The 24,730-nt window shown below is 37.3% G+C and overlaps 1 protein-coding gene across 9 annotated transcripts in view; it reads left to right on the top strand.

Annotated features, from left to right (window-relative positions):
• PMCA (plasma membrane calcium-transporting ATPase 3) overlaps positions 1 to 24,730 on the top strand; it is a 216,114-nt gene that overhangs the window by 50,966 nt on the left and 140,418 nt on the right. Inside the window, exon 1 of one of the 9 annotated variants that reach the window (XM_074102740.1) lies at positions 218 to 571. The exons of the other annotated variants lie outside the window; for them this stretch is intronic. The gene's annotated coding sequence lies outside the window, so the exon portion shown is untranslated. Of the gene's footprint in view, positions 1 to 217; positions 572 to 24,730 lie in introns of those variants that run through there. 9 annotated transcript variants of the gene reach the window in all.

Genomic DNA, 24,730 nt, shown 5'->3' on the forward strand with positions numbered 1-24,730 from the left:
TTACTTTATCGCCGGAATTCACTATCGAGCAGTTATCTGATTTTGTCGCATAGCGACATGGATAACGAGCACGCTCGTTATATTTGTTAATTATGAGATAGAATGCAGCTTTACGTGTTTATATAATAGAAAAATAAACTGCGACAGAAGTATGCCGTAGCAAGTCGATTGTCGTCAGAGCGGTTCGGCGGCGGATAGCGCGCGGTTCGTGTCGGATCGTGTGTGGCGGCCTCGGCAACGTCGGGCGGGCGAATCAGTCACTAGTCAGAAAAGCGGACTCAAACCGCGCGGTCGCGTGGCGCCGGTGCTTGTAGTTTTTTAGTTTTGACAGTTCGCGCGTTTTTCGGTTTAACTAGATATTATTGTGGAAATCATAGATTTAAGTTCGTGTAATCTGTGTATTTTCTGTTTACATCTAGTGTACGACTAGTCATTTGTGAATTTTCCGTGTTGGCTGTGAATTGAGTGATCGCCCGCCGTGTGTACTGCACAGCCGTATTTGAGTGTACAATTTTACATTGTGATTTCACTTGGAATATTGTTTTGTGGATCGCTGCCGGCTCCGACCAAGGTAAACTTTCTTTTGATCGTGTAGCACAATTTCAAACCAGGCTAGTCGGGGTACCCAAACGTTTTCGTGATTCGGGGCATAGAATTTCTCTAGCAAGCTTCCAAATATAGCGGAGGGGCGTCGCACGGCACGTTTCCACTGCAGCTCGAGAGATTACATATTAATCAGGGTGTACAAGGTGATTTGAGTGGGAACCGTGCTTTGGCCGGGCGAGACAGCGGCTAGAAGACAGCTGTGGCGCTCGTAACGGGTATTAATAAATACAAGGCATTATCGGCGGGTTCGGCCACACCACGCCGGCTTACGCGCTCCGTCTATGCGATATTATTAGTGCTTAAATATGCACGACATCTCAGCATGTGAGGTTATGTCCAGGTCAAGAAGAAAGCGCTGAAATAAGCCCAAGTAGTAACGACATGAACGCAAACGTAAAGGGTAGAGGTTAAAGTTGTTTGACGTCTGTCAAGGAATATAAGAATTGGATCACTGGCACTACCGCATGACAGATGAGAAAAAAATATTTGCACAAGTCTATGGCTGAAAACATGCAGCTATGGGTTGACTGCTCTATAATAGTTTTTAACTTTTTCACTTGCTGAATTAAGATCTATAGACATTTATTTTACACATATTCGATACATAAGAAAAAATACAATACAATACAATACAATACAATAACTCTTTATTGCACACCAATACAGTAAACAGTACAGAGAAAACAAGTATATACATAGAGATTTTCTAAGGTAAGCAATAGGCGGCCTTATCGCTTCAGAGCGATCTCTTCCAGGCAACCTTTACAATGGACAGAAATAAGGAATACATTTTAGCAGGTGGTGCAATTTACAGTAGATCAGAGCTGTATCAAGAATACATAAACTAACACATACAATACACATACACAACAAATCTAAACAGATAGATAGGTAGATGGATACCATAACAACACATAAATAAGCTAACTATAACATTTATACGCAAGATGACAGGTAGTGCTCCCTAAGCATAGACCTAAAGATAGGCAAGGACTTTGCGCGCCTCAAGTCTATCGGTAGGGAGTTCCACAACCGAGTGGCCTGGACAGTGTAAGAATAAACATAGAATTTAGAGTTTGAAAGTGGGACAGTAAGGAGGAAGTTCTGAGAGCAACGAACAGAAGTAACATAGCTAAATCGCTCTTTGAGGTAGCAAGGAGTTGCAGGGTTAAAGAGAATGCCGTAGAGAAGATGGAGAATGTGAGAGTTTCGGCGAAAGCGGATGGGGAGCCACCTGAGCTGTGATCGGAAATTAGAAACATGATCATATTTACGTAGGCCAAATATGAACCGAATGCACAGATAGAAATACATTAGGGATTAAAAAAAACATGGAATAGTGTAAATCAAACCCCACCATGGGTCTTAGCATGTTGCAGTAAACCGCAATACTGTTTTTCAGATGGACCCCTAAGACAAATCAAAATCACTATATAATATTTAAGCCATACAAATGTGTGTTCAAGCTCTTTAATGTTATCATCATCATCTCAGCCTATATGGACTGCTTACTTTCTCAGCCTCTAATCAGCCACATAAAATTGCTTTAAAATCATCTTTATGTTAAGTATGATAGTGTTAATTTGTTGTATACAATTTGAGTAGATACGAGGTTGAGAAAGTAAGCGGTTGATATGTGTCCCACTATTGGGCACATTCCTCCTCTAAGAATGAAAGGGCTATATGGTACAGTATAAAAATGCTGCCAAGTTCATTTGATGGAGCAAAATGGGTTTCTCAATTGTCCAACATGCATTTTCTTAGTGCTTATGTACCTACCTGTTGACTAAGAATTTATTAATTTATCTCTAGTATGAGTACTTATCTTATCTTTATGTGTGTGTAAAATTGCTCAACAAATGAATGGGTAAGTAGTTTAATAAAATGGGTTACACAATTTTTTTATTTAACCGCCATTTAACTGACAATTGCTTGACAAATTGTACTAGGACACTAACTATAAGTTAACGGAGTTTAACTGCTCTTTTTCGGGACATTTACTTTAGAATTCCACTTTTAAAATTGTATCTTTACAAATGTATACTGTTGTCATGTGGGTTAAACTGGACACAAATAAGTACCAATAGATCTTGCAGGCAATTGAAAAACAATTATGTTATCCACTGTGACAAATTAAAATTTGCTAATGGAGGAAAATCATAGGTTTACAGTTACAAAATTGCTATACATCGTCAATTTTCCCCCATTGAAATTGTGTTGGAACAGAAAATTGTAATGAAAGTAAGAAAATTTTATCTAAATTAAACCCTAACATTTCCAGCTTCATTAAAATTTCTGTAGTTTTAATGCAAGTTTTTTGAATTTTATTTCAAATTTATTACAGTACATTTATTATGATTTTCACTTATGTTTTGACATTATGACAGGATGCAGTTGCATACAGAGCTGTCCATTTCAAGTAATCTTGCATTTCTTTCTTACGGTTTATTTAACACACATTTAGCTTACACTGTCAGATACATTAACCTGCATACATTTTACGAGTTATTTAATAACATGTGTTCATTGTCTGCCCTTGTTTTGCTGTTTTTAATTATGATGGTGTTTACCAATTTACCTCAGTTAGGGGCTGTTTCACCATCCATTGATTAGTGTTATGCCGTCTCCGTCTATTCGAACAAAACAAATAGAGACGGCATCACACCTAACCGCCAGTTAACACTAATCAAAGGATGGTGAAACAGCCCCTTAATTTAGTAAAAATTATTTGTACATGGTTTTAAACAATAAATGTTTCTTATTTCTTATTGCTTTACTTAGAGAAAAATGCACCTGCCAACAAAGTGACTCGCAGCATCTACTATCTGACTTTCAAACATCATACATAAATCCATTTTTACCGCAGCAAAAAGTGCTTAAAAATTTAAGTCAAAGTCAGTCATTATTCAATTTTTTTGGCTATAATAACAAACACTTATGAATGTCAAAAAAAAATCCCCCACCGGTTCGGGAAAAACTTCTGTTGAGAAGAATCCGGCAAGAAACTAAACGAGGTATATATTTTTTTAAATAGATTTACAATATTATTCAATAATATCTATACATCACAAGTATAAGTTAACACAACTTTATTTTTAACACAGTAGGTTTGCTATAAGTTCAACTCACGTTTTTTAAGTCAAGAAACGGTCCAATTAGTTTTAATCTTTCTTTCTTTGAAATTGATTCAGAACACAATTCTAAATGGTATTAGTAAGAGCATTATTTAAATGAAAAGGAACGAAATGCCCATGATGAGACAATTAGGTGTGATTGCTTATTATCATTCTTTAATTTATAACCTAATACTAGCGCTAATCGAGCAAACATAATTTACTTATGTGTTTACAAAAATATTATTAGGGAAAATATTAATAACAATATGTAAGTAAATATGCTTTCAATACTGTGTTACTATATAAGTAGTTTCCTTATTTATTCTAAGGAGTCTGCAGTTTTTTTTCATGCCATGAATCGATCATTACTTTTGTGCAAACTACCTCCTGTTACCACCAATATACACCTTTATACACCGTTATGTTTACCGAAAGTAGTAAAGAACCTAACCTCATTTTTTTAATAAGTGTTGATTGTATATCAAATTTAAAAAGCATTTGACGACTCAATGTTAGTAGTTGATTTGCAAGATTTGATCCATTATATCAGCCATTCTCACAGTATGCTCCTCTGAGCCCTGAGGCTCTGCGAAGCTTGTGCAGGGGCTCTGCAAAAGGACCAACCATAATCAAAATAAATACTTACTTATGGTGTGATCATGACTGAAAAACAAAAGAAAGTAGTCTTTTTATTCTCTGGTAGATTCAGTACTATTATTTATAATGATTCATTAACATTATAGGTATAGTAAGTAATTATAATGAATTAAAATGTGATTTTTATATTCAAACTGTAATTATTTATGCTCATTGTCATGAAAAGTTCACCAAAAAGTTGCATAAGTAGATAATATTAATGTTATTATTATATGATAATAGGTTTGTTGCAGAAATTAAATACATATCACGTTCCGGATTAAACTTGACACAAATAATAAAAAAAACCTCCAGTATTTTTTAACCATTGCAAAAGAAGACGCGCTTTTTTCACTGTCACCATAAATATCAACCCACTGACTGACGTTTTATGTGTCTGGTGGAATCCATAGTCAGTCTGCTGGAATTATTTTTAAAACCAGTACTTAGTGATCCGATTTATTAGACATTTTAATGAGCGGGCTGAATCCAGGAGTTAATTTGATTTTAATGCTTCAACAACAGGCTGTTGGGTGTTTGGACTATGATATTGACTTGTTTCTTAATATAGGATATCTATTTGGGTACCTATTTTACTATTTAATAGACTACTAATTGACTCAAAGTGCAATATTATGTTTAACTGACTGAACATTTTAGTAGTTTTTGACAAACACTTCACTCAGCAACACTTTTTATCTATAAAAGAGTAATGTGATTGACTGACAGACAGGCAATGCACAGCCGCAACTACTGGAGCTAGAGACTTGAAAGGTAATATTCTTTCAGGATCATAAAGGTATAATAATAAGGTATTTTCGGAAACCCACAGGATGAAGAACCTTTTTTTGTGCAAATAATGAAGTTTGAAGTTTAACAGAATAAAGGTAGTTTTCTGATAATATAATACTTAATTTTTTGAAAACATTATAAGACTAAGCTACGCGAACAAAAAGTTGGAAAACCCCCGACTTTGCCACTTCAAAGTTCAATATCTCAAAAACGGCTGAACCGATTTTGATAAAATATATCTAAGCACCATTGCTAAAAAACCTGCTATCAAATAAAAAAACCGCATTCAAATCGGTCCACCCGTTTAAGAGGTACGGTGCCACAGACAGACAGACACACAGAGAGCGGTCAAACTTATAACACCCCTCTTTTTGCGTCGGGGGTTAATAAAAATGATAATAAACATTACTTACAATTTTTTTGTCATATAGGTATAATAAGACACAAAATCTCTACTTAATGTTATAAATGCAAAAGTTACTCAGTCTGTCTGTCGGTCTGCCTGCCTGTTACTTCTTCACGCTTAAACTACTGAACTGATAAGATGAAATTTGGTATAGAGTTTATAACTCTGGGAAGTACATAAGCTACCATTTATAACGAAAAAAAATTTTTTTCTTGACGCGTTCGAAGCTTCGGGCTAGTCCTTAATGATGGGGCGTCCGGCCAAACTGGTTAGTCTGTCTGGCTATTACGTTAAGGACCTGGCAACCCTACCTCTAGTCCTATCTTGTAAATATTGGGCAAGACGTTGGGAATAGGGTTCTATGAACGCTTGGCCACTGATAATTATGTAAATCTGGTCTGGTCTGGGAGTGAAATTCTAGTGATCCTGCCAGGGTTGTCTCTGCAGGCCGAAACTTTTTAACGCTTAATGGCATTGACTTGAAATGCAAGAAAACGTAGTTTGGACGACAATGCAAGTACAGTCAGCAAAAGCTTGAATGACGACAGCGCCAAGTAGAAACCCTTATTAAAAAACAAATATATAACAAGAACTTATTGAAACAATTGAGGATAATAATAAGGTCAAACGCGTTTTGGTCAAATAACTAGAACTCACTACAGCTAACATTAGATTAGTGAATTGATTATCTATATGCCACACAAATCACGTCATCAATCGGCCAACTTATGATAAGACCTAGCAATAGTTGATATTTTTACTACTAATAATTGTATTGATATTTTTCTTGGCCTCACGCCAGCTTGTAATATCGGCTGCTCTGATTGAGGTCGGAATTAAGTATGCATTCATCATAAATCTTATATATCTTATTCATAAACAGCGGGAGGCGATTTAAGGCGTACTCTTTATCGTCGGACAATTGGCTATGATTTCTCTTCGGCTGATTCTGATTGGTTAATAATCTATACTAGGAATTACATTTTGATCACAAGCTTTCTTTGCTGTCTGTTGTTTTAATTGAGTGTATTTGCAGCGTCATTCAACCTACATATCAACGGGTTTCTGACTCAAACTCGTAATGTGAAATTTTAAGGCTCGAGTTACCATACCGAGTATCGAATACACATCTTAAATTTATTGAGGTTGAGTCAAAGACCCATCGATGTGTATCATACCAAATTTGTAGTCAATGCGACCACTGGAACTGGATTATATTGAACTTCCACGATGATTACCGACGACAGACAGTTGTCAGTAATATTTTGTTTAAAGTATTTATCTTATCAACCACAGAAAATACATAATAGTATTTTATGCAACTGTGTCGTAATAGGGGTCTTTAAAACACGAGGCGTAGCCGAGTTTCATAATAGGGTCACGTGAGTGTTTTAAGGCCTAATTACGTACAATATTTTATCTATATCCATATATTAAATCCTCTATCATGTGTTCAAGAACCATTGAGAATGACCTGCTGGGCTACTACGAAACTAGAAACTCGAAGTTAGTGTTGTGCGGTCCCTCTGAAACTTATACTATTTAATACGAGAGTGAGAGGGACGTTACGATACGAACTTCGAGTTTCGAGTTTCGGAGTAGCCCAGCTGCATTAACGAGAACTAGGTAGGTATGTCTGCCCCACGAGCTGCGCCCGCTGCGCGCGCGACGACGTGCTGCTGCTCGTACCCCGTACTGTAATGATGTATGAAATCTCATTACGATACAGCCGTGTTCATAATAGAATCCAATGTCGTAAAGCTGGTGATACCTATGGTTTTTGAACGCATAATTGAGGATTTACTATATGGGTGTAGATAAAAGCATTTTAAGCGTAGGCGTAGAAGAAAAAGTTGCGAATTAAGCCACTGTCCACGCTACTTCGTGGAGTTATTTTCGTTAAGAGATCTAGAGAGCGTGAGTTAGTTTCTTGTCATCGCCAGGGGTCGTAAAATGCGAGCAAAATACTCAAAATAGATTGAAATGACGTATGACAATTTTTTTTACATAAAACTGATCTTATCCGACCCCTATCTCACCTGATGTTATGTGCAGATTATGACAACCCTATCACTTCTATGAATTTTGCTCGCATTTTACGAACCCTGGTCATCACTGAAGTCATGTAAATTCAATTTGGTAACCCTGTGGCCGTTATCGTATTGCCTTTAACGTTCGCGATCACATTCACCGTCTCTTTCTACCCTCATCTTACACCGTGTGATAGATACAAGTGGTGAAAATGATCGTGGTCCCAAGTGCGTTAGAATAAGGCTTCTGGTGTATAGTTATGGAGCCCCCCCCCCCACCGATGCTCGCTCGGGCCATGTGCCGGCACGATTAGGTCCTATATGAAAAAAACCGCCCAAGTGCGAGTCGGACTCGACCACCGAGCGTTACGTACAAATTATTAAAAAAAATATTAAAAATATCTTTATTATATGATGTAAATAAAATTTATGTTTTTCGAAATTTTTCTTTTATCCGTGCTATAAGACGTTGCTTCGTACCTACCAAATTTTAAGATTCTGAGTTCACGAGAAGTACTCCGTAAGTTTTGATTCTCTTTCGAATGTCGAAAATTTGCAGCATAAATGGCTGTATCTTTTGATTGCGTTGCCTTAGAAGTTTGATTTTTTCACAGCTCTGAGGGACAGTAGACCTGAGTACTTGGTATAAATTTCAGCTTGATACTTCCACGTGTTCCGGAGAAAAAGGGTCTTGACAGACAGACAGACAGACGGACAAAAAGTGATCCTATAAGAGTTCCGTTTTTTCCTTTTGAGGCACGGAACCCTAAAAATTAAATGTCCTGCGGTACGCATGATAAGTAAGAACTGTCGCAACTCATGACTGGCAAAGTCGCTACAAGTAGGTATATAGGTACTAGGTACTCTTCTATGTAATCTTTATACTATGTGTTTAAGTACTGTGTGTACAAGAGATCGTCGACCTTTGCATGCCAGCATAGCTTGTCCCATTTGGAACGTAAAACAGCACACTGTTTCAATATCCTTCGTTATAATATTCCTACGAGCCATTTGGCAAAGCACCGTGGTGCCTAACCCCCCCTTAGTAGAATGGTAGGGGAGTGAGGGGAAGGGTAATATACAAAACGTCAGCCAAGTACTGTCGGCTGACATATTTTCAGAATAGGCGTCGAACGAATGTCTTTAAAATATGGTTATTAGGCCGACTTTTTGTAGCGATACAGTCGCGGTGCTGTAGCGCGTTGCCAATGCGACAAACGCGCATTAGTAGCGATGCTGTCGAGCATTTACAAAACGCGCGACAGCATCGCTACAAAAAGTCGCCGTGGGTGAGGGCCCTTAGGGGTACAGTCTGCAGCAGAAGCGGTTACGATGCTCAAAATTATTTATACACGACTACTGCCAAGGTAATAAGAGAGTGTTATATTTATAATAATATACATTTGACCGGCGCAACTGCTAATCTACTTCTGCTGCTGACTGTACCCGATAGAAAGATGTAGTCGAGTCAGATGAAACAGGGTTTTAGATTTTAAGTAGCAACTGCCTGGAAAAACTTTCTATGGTATGATTTGCAATGTGTGAAACATATCAGGGAGCGATTTTCTAAATTACACCAATCTTAAATATCATTGAAAGAAGAAAAATTATGCTGAATTTGAAATAAGAGTAAAAAAAGATCTAGTAATTAATTTTGCAAATTGTACAAATAAATGCTGCAGTAAATTCGAATCTCACATCGTGATGTCTCGCTCATGCTTATAGTATTTTTGATAGGAGTGTGAGAGTATATTTAATAGGAGTGATGTGATTGTCCTTACTGTGAAAGTGAATGCTTCCAGGGTTAGTAGTTTCGGTGAATCTGTCTTTGTCATTGATTTGATTATTTAGGTAAAAAATATGGTTGTTCTAAAGTCGCAATGACGTCCTTAGAATATTGTTAAACAAACTTTAGCAGTAGGTCACCTTTGAAACTACTCGTCGGCGACATTGATCGCAAACAACATCGTTTTTACACGTCGTTGCGACAACGCCATTTGCATCTTTCAGTATTCAAAATGGCTTCGCTATACTTATACATAACCCCCATTTTGAGCCGCAGACGGTAATGGGTGATGGCAATTTAGCTGAAATATGGCGACTAGACGTTGCAGATGCATTTTATGGCCGCTTGCAGCACCGTGACGAATTCGTAGCGGTATAGTTAGATGACGTCATACAGGGAACAACTCGTCCTTTTTTTCCGATTCTTTTCCCTGCCCCACTCATGCTAGGAGGAGTCCTGTGCCCAGCAGTGGGAAGTATATAGGCTGGTATGATGATGATGATTTATTTGATACATTTCTAATATGACTTTTCACAGTCATTGTTACAAAGCGAATAATAAAAATCTCAAACTTGACACGTAGCAATGACGTGACACATAAGAGAGACCTCAAAACCCTTTTTTTAACCTTGTTTTGTTAAACATGTGAATTAAAAACATAACCCTCCTATAGATAGTCGGGTATAAAATATAATTAAATCACGTCTTAAATTAAGAACTTTGTTTTACTGCACAGCACAGCACATCGTAATTCTTGATTATCTTTTAAACAGTAGAGTTAGGCCACTAGTTTCTTAGACAAAATAACTTTCTGCTGAATGTTCCCTTTAAGTTAACGGATCGTTTGAAAGCTCTAGTCCTTGCAAAACCGCTTTAACACGGCCCAGAAGGTAAACGATTTACTTTTTTTAACCCTAAACCATGTATCAATGGGCAAAAATACGACAGTTTAGAAAATTGGAGAGTAGCTATTTGGCAAGAAGTCCTTAACAAATAATAGTAGATTGTTCAACGAGGGATTAAAACAAGCCATAATATAGTTCACTTCATTATGTTTGTTTAGTCTCGCGTTAAACACTCTACTTTTCACTTTTAATGCGAGGAAAAAAAACGACGCTCTATTCAAAATAACAATATGTATTACTTTTTAAAAACATACCCTCAATACAACTTATAGACATCTGTTCAAAAATCAAATACCAAAAAAATTGGTTACGTGGTTTTTTTTTGTAAATTGACGCTTTAATTAAATGTTTGCATATTTAGCTAACAGTTTCAAAATTGAAAACTATTTTAAAACTAATAATTGAACTATGTATAATAAAATGAATTTATCCTTTATATAATTGAACAGATTCATATTCGTAATCAATAATGTTTTTTTTGTATATTTGCACAGTTGTCATTTTGAGGTTATTTCCACGCCCTAAAAATTGTCTATAGACAATCACTAAAAATGCCGATAATCCTACATTCGCAAACATTGGCTGTTTAGGGGTTTCCAACGTAAATAACAAAAAAAATACTTTAATCCCTAGAGATTAATGAGGAGCTAACCCGATATGCAGAGACTAAAGTAACATTTCAAGAGCATGAGAAGTGAAAAAATAAATACCTACATATATTTTGACTATTCTACTCAAGTCATAATGAGTCATAAGCCGTATGATTTTGCTAAGATTACTTATTGCCGAACACCCAATCCCAAATTGCCACATTATACATACTTTCATTTGATTTTGATATTAGTATAGATAGATTTTGTTATTATAATAATACGCTACGACAAAACGTACGCCAGTCCCGTGTAATCCAGCCCGGTCTAAAACGACGAGCTGCATCGCTGCGCGGGCGGCGTGCCGTCGACGTCACGCGTGCGTCACGCCGTCGCTTATAGAAAATATTCGCCCTCGTCGCGTCGCGTGCGTGACGGAGAAAGTTGCGTACTGCGGTTGCGTTTAGTTCTGATGATGATGATGACTAGTTAATAGTTTAAAAAGTGTCATGTAATAGAACCCTGTTTTCTTGTAGAATAAACGTTTTGATTTCGATTTTGACACAGAGTTTTAGTCGAATAAAGGAGGGGCCATACTGCTGCTTAAAAGACGGTACGGAATCGCAGTGACGCATCGTATGCGCATCGTTTTTTGCATGCTTTCCACACCGCTGCTTAAAATACGTAAACGGTGCGGAATCGCAGTGACGTGCCGTAAACGTCTCGAGTTTTGTTCGGTAAAGTCCTGACGTTTACGGCACGTCACTGCGATTCCGTATTTTAAGCAGCAGTGTAGCTACCGTACAACGGCTAACCAATAGTGTCTTTTCCAACCTCGACATTGGCGGAATCATCGATAGTATCGATGGAGCTATAAATAAATAAATATCACGGGACAATTCACACCAATTGACCTAGTCCCAAAGTAAGCTTAGCAAAGCTTGTGTTATGGGTACTAGGCAACGGATAAATATAATTATATAGATATACATACTTAAATACATATTAAACACCCAAGACCCGAGAACAAACATTCCTATACTTACCTATACTATACTTTCAAGAATTGAATTGAATTAAGCAGCGGTGTGGAGAGCATGCGATAAAAACGGTGCGCATACGATGCGTCACTGCGATTCCGTACCGTCACCGTTTTTTGAGCAGTGGTGTGGCCGCTCCTTTAATTGATTCCCGAACTTGAGGTTATGTTATCTTATACACTCGCAATCGTATTTTTTCCGTTTATTTCTGCCAAATCATCAAATGGTATAAGATTAGGATAGAAAGAGATGGTGAATGCTATTGTGTGCGCCTGCGCGTTAGACGATACCGCCTTTGTTCATAGTTAATATTATAATTACAGTGATTAATCGAAAATATGCCATTCGCCTGTTTTTAACACGACAGTAGTTTTGAATAATTGTACAACACTATAATTTCGCTGGTGTTATCGAGCGCTGAGTTCTTTGTTCATTGCGCGGTCGAGACAACATAAAAATTCAACCGCCCAAATCTTGAAAAGCCTACAGCTATCTCGATATAAATTACGGACGTCGTTGCGGAAGGCATGGGGGGGACGGCTGCGAGCGCTTATGTCACGAGCGATAAAGACAGCAATATCCGAAACGAATACCTAACGCGGCCGGCAGGGAAACTTCTCTTAATGTATCGATTATATGTCATACTATAAAACAAGAACAATGAGTCAAGTTCATTAGAAATAATCACAATTAACTAGGAGACAAGTGACTCCCACAGTTAAGTATAGACGTTATCACTGCTATTCATTGCCTCCTGAATGAGTCAAGGGTCAGAGGTGCGTTTGACATCATCGTACGCTCCGTCTATGTTGTCATGTCAATTAGCGAATTTTATTTTATGAATCTGGTAACTATATAATACTAGAATTTTAAAGGAGTACAGTAGGAGGCAACTGGAGGTTTATGGGGGAGGCCTATGTCCAACAGTGGACGTCCTATGGCTGATATGATGATGATGATGATTATTATTATTTATAATGCACAGGCAGCTTATAGCTGATGCGTGCATATCATTGTTCAGTAATTGTCTTCAAAGCACTTATCAAGCTTGTAAGGAGCAGTAAGACAGGCATTGGAACTCCAAGATAGAACAACGTAACCTAGCCGTGATTGGGCTTGTCAGAATAGTCTTAGGGTGTACTTAGTACTTACTTTGACTGTCTTTGACCAAGAAGGGTATCCCTGACGATATCAGGCAGGTTTACCATTAAACAGCGTTTCCACCAATAATGTACGAGGACGTGTTGCGAGGTATTTATGTATCATCAGCCAAATAAGTGGTGTATCAATTTTTAAACAAGTTCCTATCAAATGAATATGTCGCTAAAGTCGAACTTTCAAGTTGACAGACACGTCTATTGGCATTATTGTTTTATGACATTCAAACGATTATCAACTTTAGGGTGTAGACCACATATTTGGCTGATGGTACCATAGAAACTGTTCATTTACACATCCTCGCTCCGCTCAGCTGAATCTACTAGCCATGTAATGTGCGAGGATGTGTAAATGAAGCGTTTCTATTGGTTAGTGAAAAACACATTCCCCGCTACACATCCTCACACATTATTGGGTGGAAACGCTGCTTTAAAGTTAGTTTTTTTTTTTTTTTTTACTATTGTAAAACAAATAGATTCTACATAGATTTTTGAATAATTCTTAATATATAATTTTTCTAAACTATACTATAAATCAATCAAAATAAATCAATAAAAAATATATAAATATATAATAATGCATGAAAAATAAAAGGTACATGGAAAGTGAACAATAGTTTCCACTTTTCTATTTCATGTCCTTGCAATTTAAGTGAAAAGCAGAATGTAAAACTCGAGTATTTAACCCATTTTTCCCTCGACGTGTCTATCCACGCTCGCCGCACCGCCTCGGGTGGCTATATGAACTTATCAGTCTTGGATAAAATGGCTCGCTTTATGCTCTTGTTGTACAATCTACATTTTTAAACCAGGAATCTACCCAATTAATTTTAAGCTTTAGTGATTAGTGGCTCCACAATTTTTAAGACCTATAAGGTAAGTTTCAGCGAACATTCACGGTTACCCTTCAGAGAACCTGGTCATAATTAATGAGTAATTTTAATTGGCCGACCGAATTTCCGGCCGCAGTTTTGCAACTGCATTACGTGAATTTATTTAAAAGTGGAAAGTGGAGTGCTTTTTATTCCGCTCCGAATGTAAATTGAAAAGCAAAACTGAATAGCGCGGTGTTGACTGAAATTAACTATGGTAATTGTAAATTGAATTTTTATTCTGAGTTTAGTTTTATCTTTTTTGTAGCATCTGTTTGTAATCGACTTAAAAAAGGAGGAGGTTCTATATTCCACTGTATGTGTATTTTTCACCGATTTGTCCGATCTGTGAACCGATTTTCAAAATTCTATTTTCATCCGAAAGAGAGTATACCAAGTCAGGAACGGATCAGTGGATCCAAGGGAAATGAAGATTGAAGGGGATAAGGTTCAATTTTGTATTGACTCCTCGTATTGATTCGAGATAAGTTTTTTTTTTTCAGTAATATCGATTTACACTTACAAGTCAATGTGATAATCGGCCTTATTTTTTTATTTTATAATGAAAGAACTGTCATTTAAAAAATGAGATACTTACTCGAACGACTATAATGTAAAAGTAAGTCAATTGTCTTTATTTGAAAATTGATTTACATGCACTTCTACTAATCAGATGACAATGCAATTACGGTCAGCGAAAAAGTACGTGTTAAAAATGTTTTTTACATGAACTCATCTGTCTGTTTATCTATCTAATACCTTACTTCGGGGATCTCGGAAACGGCTCCATCGTAGAAATCGTTTTCGATGAAATTAGGTATGTAGGGGTTTTCGTGGAGGAAAAATCGATCCAGCTTAGTCTTATCTCTGGGAAAACGCTGGTTACCGAGTTTTAGCCCGAGCGGAGCTCGGTCGCCCAGGTACTTAATGTCTTTGCGACAACTCCTTTACTCACTTTGTTTTAAGAATTAAAAAAAAGAAAAAGTGTTTTTGTACAGTCAGTATCAAAAGTAGCGGATCGCTTTTTTACTCTGTCGCATTGACACATTGACAATCTTGCATGGCGTTTAGTACGTGGCTGCATAACGATAAAGTATGAAATTATATAGCTATTTTTGATGCTGACTGTACGACTTTAGAATAAAACGCGTTATAGTAGTAAAACTTTCCTAATTACGGCAGCTATTAAGCTTCGTAGTTAGTGCATGCTGGGTACTAATCGCTTGAGAGCTTTGCCGACGCGCACTTAATTGTTTCTTCCTTCTTTTTATTAGAGCAAGAAAGTGGTGCGCCTCCGCGGAATTGCTGTTGGACTTCGTTTAATGATGGGTTCGGACTTGTTTGAAGGGTTACATTATCGGTTGTGAAATAGGTATAAGTTTATTCGGTTGAAATGATGAGAAAATCACTGTCTTTCATACTATGTCGGGATTAAGGTTTCCACCAGAGATGTGCGGGGATGCGTTGCGATTAATGTGATTGTCATGATAGTCATGGACCAATAGAAACGTTTCGTTTACCTCGCTCCGCACAGCTGTTTCCCCTAGAGCCGCGCTGAGCGAGGATAGAGAGAGAGAGAGAGAGAGAGAAACATTTATTTACACATATTCGATACACATAAAAATACATTGGATGGAGAGAAAAAAATAATAATAATAACATCGAATAGTATAAAGTGGACCCTACTCAGCATACTGTTACGGCAAGCCGCAACGCTGTTTTTCAGTGGGAGTGGGACCCATTTAAAAACTAAAACATAAAAACATACAACACACTATGACGACACGAACGCCAGCGGAAGGAAGTTCGCAACCGGAAATAATGGCAACACTCGATCAGTTTAACCATCTTCGAAACAGTTAAACCTCAACAAGTCAAACCAGGATTGTAGCGTAATATAGGATAGGTAAATGAAGCGTTTCTATTGGTTTATGACACACGTATTCCTTGCACATTCTTTTTTCATTCTTTAGCAGGGCTACTACGAAACTCGAAGTTCGTGTCGTACCGTCCCTCTCGCTATAGTATTAAATAGGCGCGATAAATTAAAGAGTTAATTCTCAAAATGCTTTGTTGATAAAATTTGCGGCGTAAATCCAAAATTACTCCACAAAGAGAACTCGCAGTTAAAGCTTATGCCTAATCAAATAAAACGTCAAGTTTCTCCGCTTCTAGGTATCTCTAAGCCAATCGTAATCCAAGTGGTTACAACCATCTTAATTTATACGTACGTATGGAGCATGACCTTTAGTCCTAACTTTATGTACTGTTATGTTAAATATTTGCTCGATTTAATCTGCTTTCGCATTCAAAACGCCTACACGTACATTAATATTTATTTGCTTGTATTTGTTCAGGTTGTGTATGAAAGAGGGATGTTACAAGCTAAGTTGTTAACCCTTTCAATTCCTAAGGCGTCATAGAAACTAGCACAAGAACAAAAATATTTTTGATAGACTTAATTTTTTCAACTTTGAGTCATCGGACATACAATAGAAGTGCAGCAAATATGTACCTATACGTATAATATGCAAAGCATACATGTGTGTGTGATAACGCTGCATTTACATGTCTTCTAATGTACGAACCGTAATTCTAACGAGTAGTTTATTCTAATCAATACTTGACATGAAAACGATTATCAACTTTCTGGCGGTAGATTTGTCCTGGTAGACTGATGGAAAGCTTTTACCGTAAATAGGTAACAAATAAACCACATTTTACAGTGTGTCAACATAAGTAAAGATTAAGCAGGGTAGATAGGCGTTATTATCACTTACATGTCATGAGCATCACCTGTGGGATCAAAAATTATGTATTATTAAATAAACATATTTCTCATTAATTATTTATCAATTGACAGTTGTATGTGTTACGTTAATGTGCCAGTAATAGGGTGATGCTAAGGTGATGCCGATGGGATCATTTTATGGGGCGTGGGAGCAAAACTAGATGTATTGTGGGCGGCCAACGTGTTAAAGACAGTAAATCCATGCTGTCTATAATCATAAATAATTACTTTGCTCACCCGCGACCTTACGAGTAGGTACAAGAGCTATGTCAACGCAATAAATGTACGTTCATGCAGTTCCTCCACCTCTACACTGTAAGAACACACACAAATCATACAAACCCAACTATTACCACCACCACACTACGCTGACGTGTTTTTATTAAACCCAGAGTTCATTCTCAGAGCAATAACCGTTCACCATGCTACCAGATGTTAGACTAACGAACCAAAACAATCATTTAAGCCCTTAAAATTTAAGGTTATACTATCTTTCAGTAGTTTACACACATTTACATTACATTACATATGTATACTACGAGTATACTTATGCTTTGAATAGAGCTGTGAAAAGTTTTTAAAGGTACCGCTAAGCGTCTGGCATCCTTGATTAATCAAGATGGCGGACTGACAAGACAATGTGCAAAGCCCGGTAAAAAATGAGGAGGTAAACAAAAGAACATAACCGGTAATTCTATTAATAATTTTCTGAGCAAACTTTACGTTATGTTGATATTTTACAGAACTCTTGGTAAAATGTTATGAATTTAACAAACAACCCGATTGCTTGCGAAAGAAACTCTCTAGAGCTATGAAGATCAACATTAAGTATGCGATTCCTTTAATCTTGTTAGGACCACTGTACTAAATCTATTTAGTAGGTATAAATTCGTTTCAGCAAATTCTGATAGTCAAATTTTGGAATCCAATCCGTCATTATAACAGTATACTTACGTCAGTGACAGACTCACAGACTAGTATAAACATTTGCAAATCTTGCAACAAAAAATGCTACTACCAAGGTCAATCGATTCTAAACATGACGTAACAAGCCAATTTATAGTTGAAAAACGCGGCAAAAGGCACAGAACTAATAAATAGGAATAGAAGTGATCATAATCATCTCGGTCTATATTACATCCCACTGCTGGGCACAGGCCTCCTCTCAGAATGAGAGGGCTTGGCTCGTAGTACCCACGCGGGCCCAGTGCGGATTGGGAACTTCACACACAGCATTGAATTACTGCACAGGATTGTGCAGGTTTCCTCACGATGTTTTCCTTCACCGCAAAGCTCGGGGTAAATTTCAAATGTAATTTCGCACATGAATTTCGAAAACTTAGAAGTGCGAGCCGACGTTTGAACCCACTTTTCCTCTGCTTGAGAAGCCACACACAGGTCAAACCACTATTATAGAAGTGATATCGTATAGATTTTCTTCCACAATCGTCGTCAAGTTTATCACTCTCCCGCTGTCAGTGAGAAGAGGACACATTTTTTCGTAGGTTTTTTAGATCAGGTAGGTACTTGCTTAATGGAATCCTTTTCATCATCTCTGCAATGTATCCCGAAATTATACCCCAAGCAGCAAAATGCCGATTCGAAATACGTCAACAACGAAAACTGCCCATCCTGAATATTGCCGAAAATGGAATCTTGTCAAAGTTCAAAGTTTTATTTGCTCGAATCATGGTACAAATCATGTTACAAAAAATCAGTGTAGATCAACACAACTCACCATACATAATGTCTCGTGGTAAAATTGTCAAATTTGATATTGGCGTTAAGCAATAATGGCTATTTGTATTTACTAGACTCGGAATAATAAGGGTTGTAAATATGTTCCATCTGAAATCATTCGTTTTAAGCCTACAATGTTAAGGGGCTGTTTCACCACTTGTCAACTTACTTTTAAATGTCAGATAAAAGTAATGCCGTCTTTGTTTATTCGGACAAAACAAACAGAGACAGCATCACCGTTATCCGTCACTTAAAGTAAAACGACAAGTGGTGAAACAGGCCCTAAGTGTTGGTCTTGATTCAAACTCACTACATTTACTTATTGAGGCTATTTAATTTTACTATTAATTTATATATAATAGACAATATTCCATTCGGGTTTAATTAATTTACAACGAAAAGAAATTCGGTTCTTAATATTTTTTAGCACAATTACATTTCGACAAAATTTACTTTGGACCGTGGTAACTTAAATTAAAAAATCAATACAAGGTTTATGTGGATGATTTTCTATTAGTACTAAATGACAGTAAATCATTGTTTTGAACAGACCTGGGAAAATTAACTAACATGGCCTTTTTAGTCATACACGGTCGTGTTTGTTTATAGCTCGCGTGACGTTTCTGTTTTTTATTTATTCTGTAGCAAAAAGTGACACATTTTTTATAACCATTTGTTTTAGGCATCCGAGGTTGGTGAATCGTCATGTTTACGACTGCCGCACTTAAGCCCTGCATTGTGAACCGAGTCACATAGTTAAAAATAATATTTGCGAGCGTTATATATATATGTCGGCGGCCTATCGTAAAGTCCGCCAGATCTCGAAATTCCTAGACATATTGTGAAATGTCGCCATTTCATGAATTGGCTAAAAGTTGGCCAGGCATATCACGATGTTCCTGAGATCAACAATACGGCAGATCGATTAGTGCAACGCATTCGTCGATATTCCTAGCTCTATACCGGGCACATCGTGATATGCCGAAAAATTTAGGTGAGACGAGCGAAGCTAGGAGTGGTTAGTATTAATTATGATCACGACGCACGAGCCGAGCGAGCGAAGCGAGCGTGCCGCGGCAGCGGCCGGCGAACTGCCCGAACCGATATGGCGGCGTTTCATGATATGCCTAGGAATTTCATGGTCTGCCTAAACGTCACGGTGCGTTTTGAACGATGTGGCGGATGTCCCTTAGCCAATTCATGAAATGGCGGCATTTCACGATATGCCTAGGAATTTCGTAATCTGGCGGAATTTACGATCGGCCGCCGATATATATACCTACCTAGATCACTTGTATCGAGCTCTGATTACATCATTATCGTCGAGCGTGATCATCATGATTGGCATATCATGAATATTTTGGAGTTTATCATTTTAGGCATATCTGCGGCTTCGTTCACTTAAACTTTGTCAGTTGGTTCAGAATTCCGAGATTTTAATACATTCCTACGGAATTCTAAAAATTACGTCATGATGTTTATTTTCGTGTAAAGGAATCTTGTGCAAAATTTAGTGGCTGAGATTACGGGATTTTATTTGCATAAATCCGAAATCCCACGGGAATATCGGAATAAAAAATAGCCGAAGTGTTATTCGACGGATCCAGATTTCAAAATACGAACTGCTAAGGAATGGAATTCGCTCCCGTTGTCTGTATTTCCGCATAAATACAATCTAGGGCTCTTCAAGGCTAGAGTGAATAGGCTGTTACTGAACCAGTGAGATACACCTTTGGCCTCATCTGCACTTAACATCAGGTGAGATAGAGGTCAATCACGGTCAGTTTCATGTAAAAAAAAGCTACCAACACGCCAAACATACAAATATTTGTATTTATCTATGATATTAGAAGGATACATTTTTTAACTCGCAGCTGTCCTCTTGAATACCTATAAAATGTTTGTGTAAAAACTAAACAAAAAAAAAACGAAATGATAACCTCCTCATTTCTTGTAGTCTGTTAAAAAGTACGCAATCCTTGAAAAAATTGCGATTAGTGGTCAGAAAAGTATAGTTAATACTAACCATCACTTAACAATCAAGTTTGAAAAGACAATTTGACAGCTGTCAACACTACCTCACTGCAAGTAGACAAATATATTTTCTTTATATACTGTGTGAACCTCAGTTAAATTTTGTGCACAAAAAACATTTAATATAGAATCAGTACGCCAAGCCTACCACGTGCCCTGTACCCTCTTATTCGTGTTATGTCGGTAATAAGAGGCCCGGAATCTCGTCGAGGTCGCATTACATCATAGCTAGATTACCAATGACTCATACTGTAACTTAAATGGACCCACTGTATAAGTATGCTTCTTATTATGTCGCTTTTTGCGACCGTGGGCGATTTATAGAGCATTAACCTTAGTTTTTTTTTAAGTATTCACGTCTTGTGTAATACTACCTTACCTTATGGCCGCAGACTCGCGGTTTTACTCAACTGTAGAATAAAAAAATACAAACAAAATTTCGAAAAAATAAATATTAGTGCACCGCAGTGGTACCATTGTAGTGCTATTTTCAGATAAAAAATAACCTATGTCGAGGGACTTGGGCTATCTTCATACCAAACTTCATCAAAATCGCAGCGGTTTAAGCGTGAAGAGGTTACTGATAGACAAAGTTACTTTGTCATACTTATATTAAGTATGGATTGTACTGAGACACCATTTAGCCTAACATCGGTGGTCAAATACCGCAATGTCACGAGATAAAAAAAAGTATAAACCAGTGTGTGTTGTTGATGAGCGTAATCGAATATGGAACTGAGATGCGGCCCCATACATCGGGCCATATACGAAGGTTCAAGGTAACCTTGGATGTAAAAGGCAACGGAAAGAGCTTTAATTTGAATACCTATATTTGCGAGATCGAATCAGAAATGAGAAGAACTAAAGTCATCGACATAGCTCAGCAAGTGCAAACCTCAAGTGGCGGTGGGCCGCACATAGCACGTCTGTAGAACTGCTTAGCTATCAGGGCCGGAAGATTCTGAGCGGAGACTGCCAGATAGACAGACCATGGTAAAGATCGCGAGTCATTGGCTTCGGTTAGCACAAATTTTGCCGGTCGTCATCCATCTGATATGATATATGATGACAATATAGTGGCAAGCTTGAAGCCAGCTTTAGCTCGGCATACGATGTTTTCTGAGATTCGTGTCATCTAAATTGGGCTTATAGAAACTTGTATCTTTCGTTGTGATGTGACGTCCCTTGACATCACAGCTGCATGAAGATGTTACTATTTAACGTGGTTAAAATTACAATCGTATTCTCCTAGTTAGGGCAAAAACATGTACACAGATCTTATTACACCGGCGATAGGGTTGATGTACACAACTTTTGTCAACTTTGACTGCAATGATGATAAGTCAACAACCCCAGCAAGCCAACAAGAATAAAAACTTTTGTTCTAACCGAAAACTTTAAGGCAGTTACTAAAGGCCTTAATAAACATACTTTCATTTGTTTTATCCAAAAATAACGAATTTGTTTTCCTTATACATAGTTATAAAATAATGTATCACTAACTACATGATCACTTCTTTGTTTTTTTTTTGGAAACATCTTGCTTGCTGACGTGACAACTGTCACAGACCTGCTTCTCTGTCGTGTTTATTGCAATATCGCTTCATAACACTAAAACCAAATTGTAGTTACTAATCGGGTTTGTAAAAATAAAATAAGATCACGCTTCAGATAGTTATAACCGGCTAGGAAATTTAGAAATGCACTTTAGTACTTAAGCAGCAAATCAATCTACTTTTTTCCACGGCACTCCAGCATTTGTATGATGCCAACGTCCCAATTTTCATTGTTCCATTTTACGCCCCGTTTGTATAAATAAAATCCACTCGATAGCGGTGCACGTTTTTTGTTGACTCGGGAAGTTTCCCAGAAACTGGCTCGGCATATTCAGTTTTGCTAGAGCCTCGATTATCACTTGACACCACTTGCCTCGATGGTTTTGGCAGCTAGTACAAATAACCTGTTTGTTTTGTCGCTTTTCAAATAGTTTCTTATTTTACGGAACGCTTTCAGTCAAATTTGTTTGTCCTGCAATTTTATTTACCCCAACCAAGTCCAATTTGTGTCTCTTTTGTGCCTGGTTTTCGATTGATGCTTGTTTATTGTTGTATTAATGGTTGTATTTTAATTTCAGGTAAGCGGCGTTATTTGGTATGGTTGTCGTGTAGACACTGCAATCTTCGGTAAGTTTGGAGGGCACAGAAGTGCGGGATCCAAACCCGTCCGGAAAATCGGAAAAACATTTCAATTAAAAAAAAGGGTTTTAAATGTTTCAATTCCTATATTTTATTCTACGAGCCTGTTGGATAGACAATAATCCACGACGCTGGCGCTTGTACATGTATTATAATTTTAATCTAACAGCAGTAGAAAGGAAAAATGGGAAAAAACAATTACTGGACACCGGGATTCCTTACGAAAAATCATTACTGATCGCCAAAAACAGAAGTGGACAGTGTGCCCGAACGAATGTGTGCTTTGTGTTAATGATGGTTTTGTTGTTTTTGTTACTTAGAAAGAAAACAACTATATAAGTAGCACCTACCTAAAATCAACTGTTTTTGTCCTTTACTAAGTACTTGTTTGTTATAAGAAGTTCATACAGCATAAAAGTGAAGGCAAATGCATTAATCGATGACTCCATCCGCAAAAACCGGCCTTGCGTGTTCTAAAGTGTGAAAATGTTTCGACACCTTTCTAGTCTAAAGGCCGTCTGGAGGGAAGCCGAATCTAATTAAACGTCAGTGTTCTTATCAAATTCATTGTTGATGATATTAACAGACTAGAAACTCTTTTCATAAACTAATCCTACTATATTATATATTATAAATTTATATTATATATTATTATATTATATTATATATTATAAATTTCGTTTTTGAAGATGTTTCTCTGCTTGTTGTATTTATTTAATCTGGAATATATTTAGTAGGATTACGCATAGAGTAGTTTTATCCCGGATGAGAACGATAGACCAATTCTTTACAGACGAGTTCGCGGGCTACAGCTTAGCTGGTTACACATTTTTTTTCTACCGATTTAGAGTGATATTTTTACAGATGTTTTTCATATTTCGTTTCTGTGAGCTGTGAAAAGTGACCTGTATTCTCAAACTGGGAATATGTGTACAGTGCTGAAATAGATCTTCTTCTATATTTCCTGTCATTTTCACTGATATGTACTATCTATTTTTTTATCTATTTATTTTTTATTTTGACTGGTATTTTCATGTGTTTTTATGTACAGTCGAGTTCATAAACTTGTGAGCAAAAATTTGATCAAAAAACGGCGTAGAAGCGTGTTCAGATATTTTTGATCAAATTTTTGCTCACAATGAACTGGACTGTACAATAAAGAGTTTTAAAATAAAATACTTCCACTACATACATACTGTACTCTTATGCTATTATTATTATAGCAAAATCATTAGATCATATTTAAAAGGGCTTTGTTACAATATTATAACCATCAGTTCTACAATCGGATCACCTCATTGAACAAGGTAGCGGTGGTGTGCCTCGTTACAACTCAATCTTCATCGGGTTGTCTTAATTTTTTACATTACTTTGCAACAAGTATGGCCAAGGTTGTGTACCTACACTAACTGCAAGGTTGCATGCGGAAAAAATCTATCTATATCTATCTAATCTAATGCTCGCTTCTTTCACTCCACGGTTTACCTAAATGTTCACTCTACGCTACTTGAAGGTAGTCATTAACTTGACTAGTTAGATTGAGTATAAAGAAGAATGGTCACGGAAAAAATTGCATTTGCCAACGAACTACCATCCCTTGCGCGAAGTGAACAGAATCCAAGGAATCTTTCCTGAACCTAGGAGACTAATAAAATTCCTTTTCATCCTTGAAGAGCGCTGTTCCTTTGAAAACACTAACGCTGCACCGACAGTTTATTTTAAATTTATTGCACCCGATTGCAGAAAATTCAAGGAATTTGTGTTTTATGCTCACGAGGGAAGGTCGGGAATAATTTGCGAGGGTATCTGTAATATTCGATCCCGTGGGGCCTGGAGAATTTTGATTGGTTATGCAGCGGTCTTTTATAGGGGAGTTCCAGTATTATCGCGAAATTTCATTAAAGACCCCTGGAGTACCTCTGGTTAAACTAAAGTACTTCCGGCTTCAATGAATACTGGACTCGTTACCTCCCGAGTTTTGAAACAACGATAGGTCGCGAGGGTGCTTTTAGTTGAATTGCGACATGCTTCTTT

Source organism: Choristoneura fumiferana, chromosome 19 (assembly GCF_025370935.1).
Source record: "Choristoneura fumiferana chromosome 19, NRCan_CFum_1, whole genome shotgun sequence".
Lineage (NCBI taxonomy): Eukaryota > Metazoa > Arthropoda > Insecta > Lepidoptera > Tortricidae > Choristoneura > Choristoneura fumiferana.